Genomic DNA, 19,445 nt, shown 5'->3' with positions numbered 1-19,445 from the left:
CCTCATATAGCCCTAATAAAGCACTATCACTGAGTAAAACCATTTATGAAAAGTCAGGTGAATGACAGTAATACCTGTAAGTGCTAGCACTTGCCATTTTCCTGCCTGATACTGACCTTGCTGACTGTGTGGAGTCTGGCTAAACATGGTCAGGTGAACCAAGCAGAAAAGGAGTCCTCTGATAAACTGTCACCAGGGAACCACAGCAAGAAAACAACAGCAAGAAACAGGAATGAAATCCTGAAGGTAGTGACAAAGCCTCACTAACTTCAATAGCAATAGCTTTTATCAGGTTTGTAAAGAAACCAAAGACTAGGAAACATCTACAGAGTTTGCTTTCAAGGACAACATGTATTATGAGACATGTACTTGAAATCTGGATGGAGATCAGAGTTTCCTAAAATCTGAAGTTCAGTCCAGAGTAGTGGACAGGTTCTACTCCATTACAAACATAGATTTTGAAGGATTTGAGACAAAATATATAGACTGATTCCTTAAAGTTACAACAGAAGATCTGAATCATAGTGCATTCCAAGTCCTACCAAACAACTAAGTCTAGTCCCAACAGATTTGTGTACGTAGATCACAACACAGATGCTTTCATGTCTCATGTCTCTTAGGAACACTATATGTTTTGTCTGCTTTGTTTCTTAATGATTTGCAAACTTTCAAAACTTGACTGTGTTGCTACTTTGCTTCTGGGTTCAAGAAAAGACAAGAATCCATAAACCTTTGATCCACATGCTACAAATGTACTAGGAAAAAAAAAGAAAAAGAAAACACAGTGCTGTCAACAGAAAGATATAATGGTTGGTTTGTATGAATGGAGATGATTAATTCCAAGACACATGATATATGAATAGTGTTTTTATTTTATTTTGTTTTGAAAATACATTTCTCTGTAAGAACAATTTTTATGCAAAGTATTTCAGAGAAAATTATATATCAGATTAAATCACAAAGATACTTTTTCTGTTCTCACCACAAAAAAAAAAAAAAGAAAAGATGACTAGTTTCATGGTTAGCTCCAGGAAACAAACAAACAGATAAATAGGTCATTAATGTTTTCATTAGCCATAGGTTTAACAATCTAAAAGATTATTAGATCTCTTAATAACTACATTTTCAATTATCACTTTTCAGAAAGTATGGGCTATGATTTCTGTACATCTCACTGTAGGAAACTTGGCCTGATCAAAAAAAACACACACACACACAAACAAACAAAAACAAAACAAAATAAAAACAAACAAACACAGAAGATTTGCATTCAGAAACAGCCCTGTTTTAACATCTTCTTTTACCTAGAAGAAAATACAACTGTATGACAGCTGCTTAACCGGATGAAGGGCAGTATCTGACTACCTGGTGTTGGCAGTTTTCCTTCTGCTCAGCTAGATGTCTAAGTAAAAGCTGAGCTTCTAGTCTAAGTCAGTTGTCTTGGCTCCCTCTATAGTCAAAAGACAGAAATAGACACTTCTGGAGGGCAACTGTTCTCATTAATACCACTCATTTGTCTTTGGTGGAGTGATCCCCAGTAACTGCCAAGGAAACCATGATGAGCAGCCTAGATTGCTCAGACATTCAACAGTCAACACCAGGTGAGATGAACTATAACGACTGGTAGATGAACTATAATGGCTGGTACAACTGATGTGTGTAGTTAACTCCAAAGTACAACTATGCCCATTAGTTCAGTCACATAGGTCAGGTTTCAAAAATCCAGATAAGCACTTGTGATTTGACTCAACCTTTGGAATTACACATTTCATATTTGAATCAAATATAGCTATAAACTGAAATATGAGTTCCTTATACATGTCTTAGAGAGGAGTATTATGAAAATGGCTAGCTGAGGGCAAAACTAGTCGGGTGCCTTATAGCTTTTTCTTGACTCAAGGGAGGCATGGAGCAAGCCCACAGTTTGCATTTTGCCTACATCCCTCTCCAAGAATGTGGGTAGATGGTTGTTCACAGTTTTTCAGCTTTGGTGCAGGGTCCATGCAAACTATAATTTGAAAGTAATTGTGGTAATTACTGTAACTACAAAAGTTAAAATGCACAAGTTTAATTTTGCTCACATAAAGCTGTGCCAGTAATGGCACCATTCATCATTTTCTGTAGAAACAATAACAGGTGTTAATCTGCAACCAGCAATGGGTGCAACAGGAGTGCACAATAAGCAAAGTGCTAAAAAAGAAAAAACACTGTTAAAGCTCTCTGTCACAGAAAAAACTACTACTAGTAATGTCTCTGTAGTTGAATGCAACTGAAGAATGAAAAATTATTTGACTCTTCAGTGACAGAGACTGTTAATGAAACCTAGTTTTATTTTCCACCTTGATTAGCTTTATGCAGAAAGATCCACTGTAGCTCTGCACAGTGAAGTTCAGAGGAATAGATACCCAGCTGCTGTAATTTTGTCAGCCCTTCCACTTACAGAAAGTTTTTTGTTTGTTTGTTTGTTTGTTTGTTTTTTGACAGGCTGCTGAACTGTTACTGGGTTTTCAAACATAATGGAAAACAGCGGGGAGTAGAATGGGGAGTAGAATTTAAATATGACTTGAACAGCATTTTTGCTATTTTTTTATCTTTAACAGCAACCTTATAGTATTCTTAAATGCCTCTCACACATCCTGTTTTCCCAGGTTTCTGGATGTTAGATACTCTTGGCATTGTATAGTTGGGTTTGCTTATTGCTGTTCAAAACTATCTTCTGGAGTAAAAGGATAGACAAAATCTCCTGTGCTTTTTGATTGTATAAACTTATTCATTTGATAGCATCCAATTTATCTACAGAGCTTATTTAAGCATGTAGCAAAGCATTTTCCATTGTGTATGCACAATTAGATCAGCATACTGCACTGTTAGTTTCTGCTATGTATTTCAGAGAGTTCAAAAGGTAACCTCAGGTGTATCTGCATGGTTTTGCTTTTGCTTAAGTAAATGAGTTTATGTGTGCTGCATGATACCCACAATTTTGTTACTAACAGCTACTTCTATTTTGCACAGCCAAGAGCCATTTTGTTTCAAAACACACCCCATGATCCTGATGTGCCCCATGGTGCTGCAATAGCATTTGGGAAACAACAAAGCCAGCTGCATGCCCTTCCTCTTGCTCCAGCTGATGAGGGGACATACAACCCTGTCTGGAGAAGCTGTCAGGTGGGTGCAAGCATGATACATGTGCAGCTGGAAACCCTTCTCTCTCCTCCTCCCTCGAAGTCCCTGTCACATCCCACTCTAAATTAAAGCACATAGTAGTTAAGGCAATAATGCAAATATTTTACATGGCAAATTGCAGCATAGATGTGTGATGGCAGAATGTAGAAGAGTATAGAAAGCAAATGCTCTGTATTGCCGGGCTCATTTTGAAGAGTATCTCCTAGAGTTACATGAATCTAACTGAATGCTAATAACTATATACAAATATATTCCAACATATTTGTTTGGTGTTATTAAACTGTATTAAACTCATTTCATACAGAAATATTAACTTTTCAAAAAATGTATTTATACAGCAATATTTTCCTTACACATTTTCTGATCTGAACAATATTCTGCCTTACCAGAGTGACTGTTTATGAGTTTAATTCAGGACAGCTGTTGACTGGATGACAGGACAGGACCCTGATGAGCTCTGGGTGATGTCTCCATTATCTTGGGTGTGGTAATAATGATGTGGCCACTGCAAGGTCATGATCTAGTTTTAGAACATAACATGTCAAGTTAGTGACTGAAACATTAAAAAAACAAGCAATCGTGATATTCAAGACTTCCTTTTTTTCTGGTCTTTCTCCAAAAGAGGGAATCAGACCTGCAAGCTTGTAGACAACTTTTGCTACTCACTTGCCATGGCTGCAGTGAACACCAGCTTGAGGCAGAGAGGCCAGAGCTGGGGATGAGCTGAAACTGTCTACACCAGACTGCTGCAGTCACCCAGTGCAGCAGCCCCATGGCTCAGTTAAGGCAGCACCAGAAATCTCAGGGTCTTCACTGGGCTTCTACCCGCATCCTGCCTTGGGGGAGGGAATGGGAAAAATCACAGCAGACAGTGGGTAGGAGCTGCTGTTATGAGGTGGCATGATTGAAAGACTTTTTAGGCAGGAGGAAGGTTAGAGGTACAGTGGGTGAGTCAGCTTTTGGGTAGCATCATGCTACTGAGAATCTGGTCCACAGAGGGCTTGCTGAAATAGAATAAGAACACGATAAGCAAAGCAAAATATTTTTACATAAATAATTTTTGTAAGTCAATCTCAAAGTATTTCACAATGGAAGGACCATCTTTTTCCTTTTTACAAAAGGGGAAACTGAGGCACAGAGAAAGTATATAAAAATATATAAATTCCAAATTCCTCAGGTTTACAAAGAATTTCCTCCTGATCAGAAATCAGAATTTCCCACTCAATAGTTATTCTGGAATCAAAAATGAAGTATTGCAAGGCAGAAAAATGAACTGAAACATTAATATTAACATTAAGCCAAAAGCTACAAAACATTGTCACTTAAAGCCACTGAAACAGTCTATTTTGAATGTCCTTTGTCATTGTATTCTGTAACAGTGTTAAAAAGGTATAATCAATAATACAGTGTAAAAGTCAAATTAGAGTAATTAAAATGATTAAATAGATTTCTTATTGAAACATATGTCATTAAAAAAATAAATAATCAGTTTTCAGTGTAGGTCTTGTACATTTTCTCCTAAAAAAAAAAAAAAAAGACATTTCTGTTTATATAAACAAATTTTGCAAACTACTTCAACTGTGAAAACAGTGAAAACAGTGTTTTTTTTTGTTTTGTTTTGTTTTGTTTTGTTTTTACAGAAAGGGGTTCAGTTTAAACTTTATCTAAAGTCTTTGCATGTTGATATTATATTGGCTGTGTTTTATGCTGTGGAATTACTGTCATGTCCAGTGATGTCAGCATAGACCATATCATTAACTTAGGGGTTCACCACTTCAACCAAGTGTTTAGCTTTCTGGGTTAAAGGGTTGGAGTAATTTATTTGTTGGATAAATGGAGATTTAGGCTTGAAGTATAAGTGCTGTTTGGAAAATATGTGCTATTTACATTGTACACAAATATACAGAGATATGAAGGAATTACTATGTGAATGTCTGACATAAAAGCACCAAGCTTAAATATGTTGTGTTCTGTATGTGCCAGTCAAGAAAGATCTTTTAAGACAAAAACTTTGGTAATGATTGCACATGAACTTTAACCAAGAAGCAACTTTTAAAGAACTAATTTCATCCTATATTGCAGAATGAATACAGCTAGTAAAAGAGGAGCTATAATTTAACTGAAACTGCTGAAGTACAAATTAAGGCACATATTCATTGTCAACAAATTCAGTTTCCAAAGACACATGCAGTTTGATACAGAGGCAGATGTGAGAAGCACATCTGGCTCAAGCACAGCTGGCACCTTTCCGGGAACGGGCCAAAAGTCCCTCTGACACCCACAAAGCTCCCAGTGCTGGAGACAACCAAGAATACAGGGCTAAAATTTGGCAGCTACTTATCAGCAAGCAATTTAGAAGCATAAGATATCTAAGCATGTAATTACATTTTCTTAATTCCTCAAAGACAGACTGCTGGTTCACACAAGCTCTCTTCAGGAAATCAGGAAGAAATTGTACGTACTTTCCAACTGCAGGATTGGGAAGCTCACAGAGTCACAATTATGATATCAGAAAAAAAAAATTATACCACAAATATGTCATATAAACTGGAGAGAATGGATATGTATGTATGGATAAACACATACCTGCTGCATTGATTGCATTTTGTAACAAAAGTGATGAAGGTATGTGTGGTTTTGGTGGGACAGCTCAGGCACGGATCATCTACAGCAGCACCCATTGCTCATACTGTCTTTCTCTCCATAGTTCCTGAAAATAAGCAAAAATATATTAAAAATCCAAATTGCACTTGAAATGATGACTGTGCACAAGGACTTAAAGTGTTTGCAGTATGAGGAAAAGTTGAAAGAAAATAGAAAGGGTCTCTGACAAGAAAGAAAAAAAGAAAGCTTTGAGATGGCAACACATTTTTGGAGCATAGGTAAATTCTCATAAATAAAACAAATTCTCTCTTTTTGTATTAGTTCATGACTCCTAGTTATATTAGTGGGATTTTCTTCAACACACCTTGTGACACAATATAACATATTATTAGTGATGGACCTATTGACACGTACATGTTTTACCTGTTTCAGATACTGAGACTCATCTGTAGAGAGAGATTGTGCCAATTTTAAAATAGCAGATAAAAACATCAGTACAGCTTTTCTCCTGGTGCGAAGTGATGTGGCTCATTTGGTCTCATTGAAGCTGTGCCTGTGTGCAGCTGGTTTGCCTGATCTTCATGTGTGATTTCCCCTTGGGATGTCTCCCCTTGATTTTGCTGGATTTGCAGCTGCAGAGAGCATATGTATTTGGATAATGGATCTGCCTCATTCAAAATTGCAGCCTTTGAGAAAGACCAGCAGCTAAGCAGCACACCCAGAAACTTTAGCAGGAAATGAAGCTTTTTGTGATACAGAGAAAAAAATTCTGTGTGGGTTATGTTTTTCATATGAATATAATTTGAATATAATTAGATATTCTACATATTTCTTCCCCTCTCTGGCTGATCCTTGCAGATCAGTGAGTGAAGACTTTCCTGAGTGATCCTGCTTGTTTTTAATAATTTATATATATGTAAAAAGTTCTCAGAACTGTAAAGCCTATTCACATTTTTTTTAATCACAGAATTTATATAAAAGCTGTTATCAGTTTTAGAGGTTTGCAACAGAGGGCCAAAAAGAGAGTTACTTATTCTGTTTTAGAAGAGCACAGAGCACAAAAAAAATAAATAAATAAATTTAAAAAATGTAAATCACGTAGGTGGTTTTGGTGCCAGCAAATAAACAGAAAACAGGAAATTTAAATGTAAAGTCCACATTCCTTATCAAAAAAAAAAAAAAAAAAAAAAAAGATAAGACGAAGGGGTCATTGCTCATTTTTTCCCAATATTGCAGTAATATAAATGTCTATTTGTGAAGTAGAGGAAGGATGCAGAGAGTGATAGCATATGTATCTGATATGAACTCAATGTTTAGCTTCATAATTATTTTTAATAAAGGAGTATAAAAATACCAGTATTTTAGCCATTTATGACACAACTTGTATATTTTTCTTACACTTTCCAGCTGTTGAATTTATTCCACCTTACATATATATATATAATAGGTTTCTATAAATAGATAGATTAAATAAAAGAAATTATGTGTGGGATGTGAATTCTCATTATAAAAATGTTTCTACCATTCTGGCTTTAGAGATAACTTTCCAAACATAAATTGCTTCAGTAATTAGTTTTCCTGAATACATTACATATAATTACATAAATATGTGGGGAGCATTTATTGTCTGAAACACAGAAAACACATAGAGTCCTAGGGTAAATAGAAATGTTTAGTCCTACTTTAAAAAACAACACAAAATATTTTTTACAGTTATGAAGCTTTTTTGATATATATATGTTTTACTGTTCTCCTTGCTTTCTAGAGCTGTCGAAGTCATCTTTAAATTAAAAAATAAATAAATAAACATGTTCCATTTTTCTTTTTGCTGTTGTGGTTTAGCTCCTCAGATGTCTTGACAAATACAGTAATACTAACTCTACTTTATAGATCTTGAGACATAAACACAATTTAACTTCATGTCTCCTGTCACCATTTGCAGTTCATTGGAGGACCTGAAACTCATAACATTTACAATAAAACTCTATACACTATACTCTTGATTAATTTTCAAATGACTAATTATTGGTTGCACATGCCCTAGACATGGAAGCCTTTTTAATTATTATTTTTATTTTCATCATTGCTCCACTGTTTTTACTAGAATGAATTTTAAAACTTGATCTGGAAGAAGCCTTGTGGCACAGGGATGGAGCAGGAGCACAGTAAGGGCAGGAGCACTCATGCAATGAGCTGCAGTGCCCTACATGGAAATCTTGCTCTACTTCTGTTTTGCAAAAAAATAATAAAGTGAGTTAGAATTACAAAGAATTTGGTGATGCAAAGAAGGAGGAGGTCACTAGAGGAAAAAAAATGGGTGGGAAATGGAGTAATGCTGAGCTTTTTCTTTTTTTTAGCTTTTCGAATCAAATGATGCCTGCCTAGAAATCTGTGGTAACTTCCACAATCTTGTGTGGGGCCTGGACATAATCTTCTACAGCCACGAGTCAAACATTTTTGTCCATGAGGAGAGAAAAGAAAGATAAGCGATACTGCAGAAAAAAAAACAGTGCAAGTATTCCTAGCACACACAGTGAATGGAATAATGGTATCAAATCCTACAGAAAATATTAAAAGCCTACATTTTTATTTTAAAAAATACTATGGTTGTGTAGATAGTGTGCTGTTAAAGCATTTCTTACTTTGTAATTTTTTAATGTATTTTATGATGACATCAGTTAAGGACACATCACTTCTTGGGGATTTTGTGCAGAATCTTAATGTTTACACTAACAACATAATTTCAGAAAGTATCTTATGTAAATCCTTGAATCTCCTAGGGTCTAGGAATGAAATGTAATGCTAATTTGATTTAGTAATTTGTTCTCTCTCCCCAGAAACACACAATTACTGCTTTTGAAATACTTTTTTTTTTTTTTTCTTTTTCCATCACGCTTGTACTAAATTGAAAGTTGAGTCGGCAGCAAAGCCCAGGCTGGGAAGGTAGCAGACCTCTGTTGCTCAGCCTGTTACAAGCCAGAACATACAGTGCTGGGAGATTTATTTCTGAAAATGGAATGTTCATTATCTTTCCTTTTTTCTTTTTCTTCCAAAAAATGGAAATAAAATAATTCTTCTTGTAATTCTGTAATAGTAATCTAAACGTGAAATGTGAGCTGAAAATAATGTGCTTCTCTGTGTGTCTAGAAAAGAGAGGGTTTTTAGTTATGTGTGTGTCTGTTTGCAGGAAAGAAGGGGGAGGTTGTGTGTGTGTGTGTGTGTGTGTGTATGTACAGTAGTGTAGAAATAGTTTATCAAATGAGTGGTTTCCTGTCCTGATCTGTAGATTTACTTTCTTCCGTGAAAGGAAATGGAAATAATTGATCTGACTTCCATCAGCACATAAAAGAGATTGTTGGCAACTTGTTTTCTGCAGGGCTACTTAAAGATATGATGATGTGGTAGAAAAGCAGAAAAGATCACCCACAAATTCTGCAGCAATCACAAATATGTGGTAGGCACACCCAGGGGACTGATACCTTCCGTCATTTGCAAAGTGACTTTTTTTTCTTGCTTGCTCTCTCCCCTTCTCTGCCTTTAAGGATACACAATGTCCCTCCAGGTTCTGCAGTCTGGGTTTGATAAAATAATTACGAACTTCAAGCAGCAAATCTATCATTTACATTCCTGAACATGCCAACATGTGCCTTTTGTGGGGATGCCAACCAATACCAAAGCTTCTCTCATTATTGTCACTGTAAATACAGTGGTTCAATGTTTGTGCTATTTCCTGGATTTTGGCGACATAATGTTGCCCAGCAATTTGCTACCAGTGCCAACAACACTAAAGAACTTCAAAACAAATCCTTTCTATATTTACTCAGTCCACCACTGTGTCACTGAAATTAGCATTTTACGATCTTGTGCTCCAAAGCACCTACTTTCTCTCTTATAAATCCATGCTATTATGAATCCTAACAGAAAATCCATCAAAGCATGGTTTCTTCAGCTTTTTTTATATAGTGATTGCTGTCAGTCATGTTTTCTGAAAGGACTTGGAGCTCGTAGATCCATCACAGTTGATAGTAAAGATAAACCAAGCAAGAAAGAGTGTTTAATTCTGAGATGCTACAAAGAGCTTGGCTTAAAATGTCAGATGCCGCCACTTCATTCAGGCTCAAGTACAGAGGACAGAACTTACAAACAGAGAAAGATACCAAAAAGTAACAGGGCCAGATTCTGCTCTGAGCTCTGGATGGGTAAGCTCTGTTCCTTCAAGTGACAGGCAGAGTGAAGAAGGTGAGTTTGACTTAATTGAATGGCAATATCATGCTCATGATGGAAAATAAAAAGCAGTACAGGTGCAGTCCTCAGGGGTATTCCAGCCAACTTGTTGTGGAAACCATGGGACCACTGCGGCTCAAATATTGACCCTAGGTAATCCAGCCCTTTGCTTTAAAATGGTGTAGGATAAAATAAAACACTGCTTTTTTTTTTTTTTTTTTTTTTTTTTTGCATTGAAATACTCCCAGGGCACTCCTGTGAACCCTGAGCCTAAGGTCCTGTCCGAGTGGTCAGTATGGGGCCAAATTCCACTCATTTGTGGTCTTAGCAATGGATGGTGCAACTATGGGATCTTCTTCCCAGGAGAAGTAACAGCTACTGTCCAAGCAGGGGAGCAGCCGGTATAAAGATTGAGGGGAAAACAAGAAGCAAGGATTTTCTAGGAAAAGGAAGAGTAGATCTGTTGGAAGGAAAAGAGAGCAGAGGGAGATAGTTTTAATTATTTCAGTGGGGAAAGTGAAAGCAATGCTGTCTGGAAAGAGCAGAATGTCTATAGAAGAGAAGGTGTGTGAAGAGACACACTGTGGGACACGCAGTAGTTTTATTTGTTTCTTGCTGAAATAAATGGTGGTTGGAATGTTTTGACTGATAAGAAGGGAATTATTGCTATCCTCTCGTAACCCCCAAAAAGCTCAACAGATTTTGCAGAATATTCTGGCACAGAGCAAGTCCATAAAAAAAAACATTCATCCCCGAGAACAGAGTATTTTGGAAACGTGCATGTGTGGAATCACGAGGCTGGGACAGAAACTGCTACATAATCTTAGCTCTTGTGGCAAAAGCAGCTCCCACAGTACTGTGTGATGTGGGTGCATGAAAGCTGAGTTACAAGCCTTCATAGACACAGCCTGTCATTATGAAAATCTCATGGCAAAAGTCATTTAACTCTTCCTGTCCCCCTGGCCCAGACAGCGGTAGGAGCACTACAACAGTAGGGCCATGGCATGGAGCTGGGAGGGAGGCAAGGCTTCACAGCACCTTGCAGTGTTTTCAGTCATGGCAGGGCATTTAAGAAGGATACTTGCAAAGAAAATGAGATACTGAAGCCATGCATGGCAAGAAAGACTATCTGATTTACAAAAAATAAAACTAAGGGATATTTTGGTTCAGCAGCTCACAGTGCCCAAGGGACTTGCAGCGGGCTGTCAGCCACCAGAGGACACTCATGTTGTCTCCAGCAGAGCAGAGCCCTGGGCAGCACAGAAACAACAGGCGACTAAGCTGATAGGCTCACAGAGCTGAAAACCAACCTTTGCTTCATGTCACACCCTGATCAGTTTCTGTAAACAGCTTCTAGAGCATGACCTACTCTTTGCTTCTCATGACAGAGACTACAAAGCAGGATTCTTCTGATACTGGGCTGTACACCTTAGGACTAAGCCACCTATTAAGCTGTTTGCTTAAGTGTGCTAATGACACAGCGACATTTGATTAATGGGAGAAAACATTTCAGCTGGTTGAATGGTTAGGGCAACAACCTAGTTTTTACTCTGTTTCAGAACTTTGTCATATTTATGCAACAGCAGTGCTTTTTATAACTTTATTTTAAGTCCTCCACACAATGAAAGTGTGTAAAAAGCACAGATAAACTTGGAAAGAAAAAGTGCTGCATGCACAGACAGCTGGTCATGTAGCTGAGTATTAAGTTAGCTAAATGTCATACATGAAATTAGATATATGAAAACATAGGACCAGGTACCAAATAGTGCGTCTGAGTTTATGCCTCTGCTGGGGCCCCTTCCCCCAGAAGAGGCATGCAAACTCCCAGAAACTCAGGGAATTCAGCATATGAACTAGTAACATTCAATCTAAAAGAATCCAAAAGAATCCAAACAATGAAAAACACCTTTTTTTTTTTTCTTTTTTTTTTTTTTTTCTTTTTTTCTGTTTCTGATTTTCTATTCTAGATGTATTGTTCAAATTCTTTCCTGGTGTAAATCTCTTGAGCTCCGTGTGTCACAGCTACAATTTGCATGGAAAATCATTTCAGTTACCATTATAAAACATATGAATCTCTGTAATAAAGAAATCTCTTCTGGCACAACATTCTACATTGGCTGTATTCTGCTTACACAAGGATGCGGCATCTCCTTCCTGTTGGGACTGAGGTGACAGGTAGGGAAAGGCAGGTTATGGGCTTGTACATCGGTTAGAAGCAGGCTGGGTGAATGGGTTGGCATGGCTTCCAGCTACTCAAAGCAACACCGCTGAACTGAGCGATGAGCCTACACATTTTATTAGTTTAAACAGTAAGCAGAGACCGAGCCCTAATTCTCTAGACTTGTGGTGTGACCAGAAACCACCTCCTTTTCTGCTTCTGATTTTCCTCAGTAGTAAGGAAAACTGAGATACAAGAACAATATTTCACCAACCATTTATTCTAAAAGTATTCTAATAAAAACATCCTGAAACTAGCATTCAGCTACTTCCTTTTATAATTTTTTTTTTTTTTTCTTCTGAGTTTTAAGATGGTGGTTTAAAGCAGTGGTTTTAATCCAAATTAAAGAGCACAAAAAAAAGTAAATATTATTATTGAAAATAATAATAATAATAAAAAAACTTAAATTGACATCTAATTTATGATTAAATTACCAGCCCAATTAGTTACTGAATTTATAGTAGTTCTTCCCTCAATTTATCATTAAATGGCTGAGAAAATATCCATTAAGCAGATTCTGGGTTTTTAAAAATCTGAGTATAAGCAACTGAAAAATAGAACAAAAGATACCTGTGCAAATTTTCAGAGCCTCTGAGATACTGGGGAATACAGCAGATATCAAAATCGGTTTAATTTATTTTGTCTGCCTCCATCTGTGCACACTGAGCTGCTGGCTTGTTGTGATGCTTGATTTGTTATTTTATACCTCTATGTATGAAGGTCACTTACTCTACTTATGTTTTCACTTATGGGACTTCATTCATTTCACAAACCACTACTGCAAGGATGATAGAAAAATCTGTTGAAAGATATGAAATCCCTATGATACAAAGGTGGCAGTGATTATTCCTACACTATGACTATTAGAAGGAAATTTCCCTGGTTTGATTTTGGACACTGTGCTCCTAGATAGACAGCTTTGGTACGTTAGCAGCAATACAGGTTGCAGTCTACCAAAAGACTTTTGTTAACAGTGTGCAAATACACTTTTAAGTCATGGGATTTCTTTTTGCCATTGTCTTTGAGAACAGTGGAGCATTCCTACACACTTTCATGCCCAGCAAAGCACCTTAGAGCTGCTTGGTATCTTAAGATAAACCTATAATGTGGCCTAATGTTTTGGTGTTGTGTTGTTGGTTGAGGAGAGGATTTTTTTTTTCATTGTTTTCAGGCTGGCTATGACAAAAGCCAGAGAGCCAGATCCCTGTAAATCTGAATAGGGTTTCTGAGTAAAGAAAGCTATGCTGGCTTACATTTGCTGAGGATCCGATACACTTGGCTACATTTCCTACAGTTATCACAGAATCACAGAACTGTAGGGGTTGGAAGGGACCTCGAAAGATCATCGGGTCCAAACCCCCTGGCAAAGCAGGTTCCTCAGAGCAGGCTGCCCAGGTAGGCATCCAGACAGGCCTTGAATATCTCCAGAGAAGGAGACTCCACAACCTCCCTAGGCAGCCTGTTCCAATGCTCTGTCACCCTCACCGTGAAGTTCTTTCACATGTCAGTGCGGAACTTCCTGTGCTCTAACTTGCAGCCATTGCCCCTTGTCCCACAAACCACTGAGAAGAGGTTGGCTACATCCTTCTGTCCCCCACCCCTCAGATATTTATATACACTGAGGAGATCCCCTCTCAGTCTTCTCTTCTCCAGGCTGAACAGACCCAGGTCTCTCAGCCTTTCTTCATAGGGAAGATGCTCCAGGCCCCGTATCATCTTTGTGGCCCTCCACTGGACTCTTTCCAGGAGATCCCTGTCTTTCTTGTACTGGGGAGCCCAGAACTGGACACAGTCACAGGACTCCAGGTGAGGCCTGACCAGGGCAGAGTAGAGGTGGAGGATCACCTCCCTTGACCTGCTGGCCAAGCTCCTTTTAATGCATGCCAGGATCCCATTAGCCCTCTTGGCCACAAGGGCACACTGCTGGCTCATGGTCAACCTGTCATCCACCAGGACCCCCAGGTCCTTCTCAGAGCTCCTCTACAGCAGGTCATCCCCCAGCCTGTACTGATACTTTGGGTTGTTCCTTCCCAGGTGCAGGACTCTACACTTGCTCTTATTAAATCTCATTTGGTTTCTTCCTGCCCATCTCTCCAGCCGGTCCAGGTCTCACTGAATGGCAGCACAGCCTTCTGGTGCGTCATCCACTCCTCCCAGCTTTGTGTCATCGGTGTACTTGCTGAGGGCAGACACTATTCCCTCATCAAGGTTATCGATGAAGATGTTGAACAAGACCGGACCCAGCACCGACCTCTGGGGAACACCGCTAGTCACAGGTCTCCATCCAGACCAGTCAGCCAGTTCTCAACCCACCTTGCCGTCCACTCCTCAATCCCACACTTTCTCAGCTTTGCTAGTAGGATGTCATGGGAGACAGTATCAAAAGTCTTGCTAAAGTCAAGGTAGATGACATCCACTGCTCTCCCCTCATCTACCCAGCTGGTGATGCCATCATGGAAGGCAACGAGGTTGGTCAAGCATGACTTCCCCTTGGTGAATCCATGCTGACTACTCCTCATAACCTTCTTCTCTTCCAATTGCTTGGAGATGGCATCCAGAACAAGCTGCTCCAATACCTTTCCAGGGACAGAGGTGAGACTGACTGGCCTGTAGTTTCCTGGATCCTCCTTCCTGCCCTTTTTGAAGACTGGAGTGACATTGGCTATCCTCCAGTCTTGAGGCACCTCACCCGTTCTCCAGGACCTTTCAAAGATGATAGAGAGCGGTTCGGTGATCACATCTGCCAACTCCCTTAGCACACACAGATGCATCCCATTGAGACCCATGGATTTGTGTGCATTGAGCCCACTCAGACGCTCCTGAACCACTCCCACATCCACCATGGGGGAGCCCTCCATTTCCCAGACCCTTTGTCCTATTGTCAGGGGTGAGGAGTCCCGGGGGAGTGTCCTTGAAGCAAAGACTGAAGCAAAGAAAGCATTCAGTATTTCTGCCTTCTCAGCATCTCCCGTGACCAGGACACCCCCCTCATTCAGCAATGGACCCACATTATCCCTAGTCTTCCTCTTGCTGTTTACATACTTGAAAAAACCTTTCTTATTATCCTTTATCTCTTTCACAAGCCTCATCTCTAGGTGGGCTTTAGCCTTCCTCGTCACGTCCATGCAGGCCCTGACAACACATCTATACTCCTCCCAAGAGGACAGGCCCTTTTTCCACATTTCATAGACCATCCTTTTCCTTTTGATCTTATTGATGAGCTCCTTGCTCATCCATGTGGGTTTCCTGCCCCCTTCCCCGATTTCCTATTCCTTGGAATGTACCAACCCTGAGCATGGAAGAAGTGCTGCTTAAATGTAGCCCAGCTCTCACATGCACCCTTGCCTTCTAGCAACCTGTCCCATGAGATACTCCCAAGCAGGTTCCATGAAGAGGTCGAAGTTGGCTCTTCGGAAATCCAGGGTAGCAATCCTGCTTTTAGCCTTTCTTCCTTTGCCTAGTTCCATCTGGAACTCCACCATCTCATGGTTGCATCATCACAAGCTGCCCCCAACCTTCACATCCCTAACAAGGCCATCCCTGTTGGTAAGAACGAGGTCCAGGAGCACCCCATGCCTCGTCGGCTCCTCCACCACCTGCATCAGAAAATTGTCCTCAACGCATTGTAGGAACCGTTTGGACTGCTTGTGCCTGGCCAAGTTGCTTACCCAGCAGATGTCTGGGTAATTGAAGTCCCCCATGAGGACCAGCGCTTGTGATCGTGAGGCTACTAGCAGCTGCTCATAGAAGGCCTCATCGACTTCCTCCTCCTGATCTGGAGACCTGTAGTAGACCCCCACCACCGTGTCTCCCATACCAGCCCACCCCTTAATTGTTACCCACAAGCTCTCCGCTTGTCCTTCACCCTCCCCCAGCTGGAGCTAGGTACACTCTAATTGCTCCCTCACATAAAAGGCAACCCCACCCCCTCGCTTCCCTAGCCTGTCTTTCCTAAAGAGGACATAGCCCTCCATGACTGCATTCCAGTCATGCGAGCTGTCCCACCATGTCTCTGTGACTGCAACGAGATCATGGCCCTGTGACCGAACACAGATCTAGAGCTCATCCTGTTTATTTCCCATACTCCGTGCATTGGTGTACAGGCACTTTAGGGAAGTAGCAGGTGCAGTTACCCCTGGGGGGATGCAAGAAGAAGATACTGGATGGGGGATCAGGAATGCTACCTTCTCTGAAGAGCCCTCAGACAACCCTATGGCAGAGCTCAGAAGTTTTTCCCTGTCTTCAACAGTGACAGCAGTGACAACTTCCCCCAGCCCTTCTCTGTCACTTTTAGCTCCCCTCCCTTTCCCCATCAAACCTAGTTTAAAGCCCTGGTAATCAGCCCAGAGAGCTTGCTCCCCAACACGCTTGTGCCCCACTTGCTCAGTTGGTGTCTGTCCGTAGCCCACATACCCGGCCTCTCAAAGGATGGCCCAAGATCAAAATACCCAAATCCCTGCTCCAGACACCACCCCCTCAGCCAATCATTTACCTGTCCTGTTCTGCTCCTTCTATCTGCATCCCAGTCACCCAGTGGGAGGACAGAGGAGAACACTACCTGCACCCCCGATCCCCTCAACATCCTCCCCAGGGATGCAAAGTCCTTTTTAATATTCTTAATTTTTTTAATAGCGGCCTCCCGGGATCCAACCTGAATGACTACAAGAGGATAGTAGTCCTCCTGTTTAATGAGTCGTGGCAGAGCCTTCCTAACGTCTCTGACATGTGCCCTAGGAAGACAGCACACCTCTCTGGATAGGTTATCTGGGCAACAAATGGGAGCCTCAGTGCCCCTCAGCAAGGAGTCCCCAATCACCAGGACTCTCCACTCTTTTTTTTGTGGCACTGGTTACAATGAGGTGCTCCATCCGGCCCTGATCCTTATGTTTTGCACTTCCCCCAATCTTGACTCTCTTCTCGGGGTTGCCTCCCGGGTTCGGACTACTGTCCAGACCCTCAGCCTCTTTCACAACCTCCCTGAGAGCCTCAAATCTATTTCCCAGGGACACTGTGGGGGTAGGTGGCACTGTGGGTGTCGGGGACAGACGTCTCTTTCTGCTCCGAGCTGAGACAAGGGTCCAGCCCCTTGTCTCTTGAGGACAGTCTGGCCCTCTGTTCCGCAGGTGACCCATGTTTGTGTTGATGGTGAAGGTAGCTTGGATATTGCCACTCTCTTTTCTCATTATTGTATTTTACCCTGTATGGCAAAGCGCTTATCAGTGTACCTTGCCTGCACAGCTCTTCTAATGTGTTACTATAGGGTGTGAGGAAAGAGCAGGTTTTCACAATTAACTTGTTGGTGTTTGTATCAAGTACTTACCTGGACAGTGGATAAGGCCCATTTCCAACATAAAAGTCTCAGGGAAGGCTGGTACTGCAGAAGATGACAGTAAGGCTGAGGATGAAGAACCCTGGGCCTGTTGCTGAGTTGTTCTTTTCCATTCAGACAGCCATGACTCGATTACTTACTAGATAGTCTTTCTTCATGACAAACTATAAAAGAGGATCTCTTTTATACAACCCATTGTAGCTGTTAAGCTATGTGTTTTTCTATATACCTGCTAGAACCATCTGACTAACAAAACACTCTGGTATAATTGAAAAATAACCCATGATCCACCTTCTTCAACATGGAATGTACATATCGTCAAAAGGAAGCAATGGTACCAATAGCCATTGGCTTCAACACATTTTGAAATTCAGTCCTTTTGGTAATTTGATCTTTCATTTTCCACCACACAACATTCAAATGCTATGTTTTCATCATGTACAGAGAAGTGTTGGCTATTTCTTAACCCTAATCCCTCCATGTTTCTATCTTCACTAATCTATCCATAGTGCAAATTACTGTATCTCTGTTTTCCACTTCTACAGCCACTTTGCTTCTCTGTAGTCATACGGTCCTATTGGACATGATATGACTTTCTTGTCTGATTCTCCAACTGTCTTCATCCTTATTGCTCATTTAGATGCATGATCTCTACACAAACTTTGAGAAGTAAACTAAGCAAAAATTACTGTAAAAAATCGGCCATCCTCTTAGACTTATCTGTACCTTACAATTAGTACACATGGAAAGAGAATGGCACATGTTCTTTTCCACTTATATCCTTACCCTTAGTCATGCTAGTCAGCTCACACCTGTAAGTGGAATAGAAATGCATGTGATGCCCTGAGCTTTGCCTTTCCAGCTGTTCTGAGCACTTAGTGCCCCTCTGATGCTCTTTTAAAAATGGTTTAAAAGTAAGTGCAAGATTAAACAGAACCTCAATAGCAAGAGTCTGTCTGACTCTAGGAATTACTCTTGCCATGATCATCACTAAATAATATTGCTGCAAGCAAGAATTGCATTTTGCAAACCAAATAAAAACAAAGCAAGCCCTTTCAAACCCTTAGAGCTCTTCCAACAATGTTTTCTCAAAATTCATAAACTCATATTTCAGGAAAGTACTGTAAAAAAAAATCTGATTTGCTGGATAGGTGGGGTTTTGCTGGCACAGCACCAGGTCATACATATGGGATTCTGCCATGCTTGCTGTTTTCTTTTACAGGTAAAGAGAAGAAAAAGTATGTGAAAGGCATGAGCAAACTGAAAATAATCAAACTCCTTTCCATCATTAACCTTCCTAAAACCTTCCTAAAAAACAATCAACCAAACTAGATGCAAGGCAACAATAAGTGAAATAGAGCACAAACTATCAGTGATTAAAAATATCACATGCAAGAAGCATATGCTACTATGCATATATGAGCTATTTGGGGGCTCAGTCCTCTAATGGATGCAGTATTTGCAGGGGTAAGAGAGAAAAATACCTAGGCTGTATTATAGTTCACTGATTTATGGGAAAACATCTATTTTACCACTTTTTGCCATATTTCCATTGATTTACCTGAGATATCAGTTTTAAATCTTTGTCTTCCACCTGTGCCAATGAGAACATCAGGACATTATAGATGTGCCTCAACACTCTTTAAAGCACAGAGGCCTGACTTTGTGCTTTAAAGTGGTAGGTGTGGATTCTCTCACCATGCAGCTCTGGAAAATGTCATCTTCTGGACCCACCTGAGACAAAGAAAGAGTCTACTGCCTTCAAGTACTCATGGTCACTTGGCTGTTAGCTCTTTCTGCACATTTTAACAGCTTTCTAACCTGCTTTTACTTGATTGAGATGAATTTTCAAAGCACTATGACAAACTTTTTCAGTGGACCTGGCTT

General features: G+C 40.2%; 1 long non-coding RNA gene across 1 annotated transcript; it reads right to left on the bottom strand.

Annotated features, from left to right (window-relative positions):
* Window positions 1-593: 593 nt before the first annotated feature.
* On the bottom strand, window positions 594-19,287 carry LOC137862583 (uncharacterized). The gene is made up of 4 exons (XR_011100411.1): window positions 19,120-19,287; window positions 17,550-17,722; window positions 5,770-5,893; window positions 594-3,703 (listed from the first exon to the last, which is right to left on the bottom strand). It is a non-coding gene; the product is annotated as an uncharacterized lncRNA (long non-coding RNA).
* Window positions 19,288-19,445: the final 158 nt, after the last annotated feature.

The sequence above is a fragment of the Anas acuta genome, chromosome 11, assembly GCF_963932015.1.
Source record: "Anas acuta chromosome 11, bAnaAcu1.1, whole genome shotgun sequence".
Taxonomy (NCBI): Eukaryota; Metazoa; Chordata; class Aves; order Anseriformes; family Anatidae; genus Anas; species Anas acuta.
This window is presented reverse-complemented; position numbering and strand designations above follow the sequence as displayed.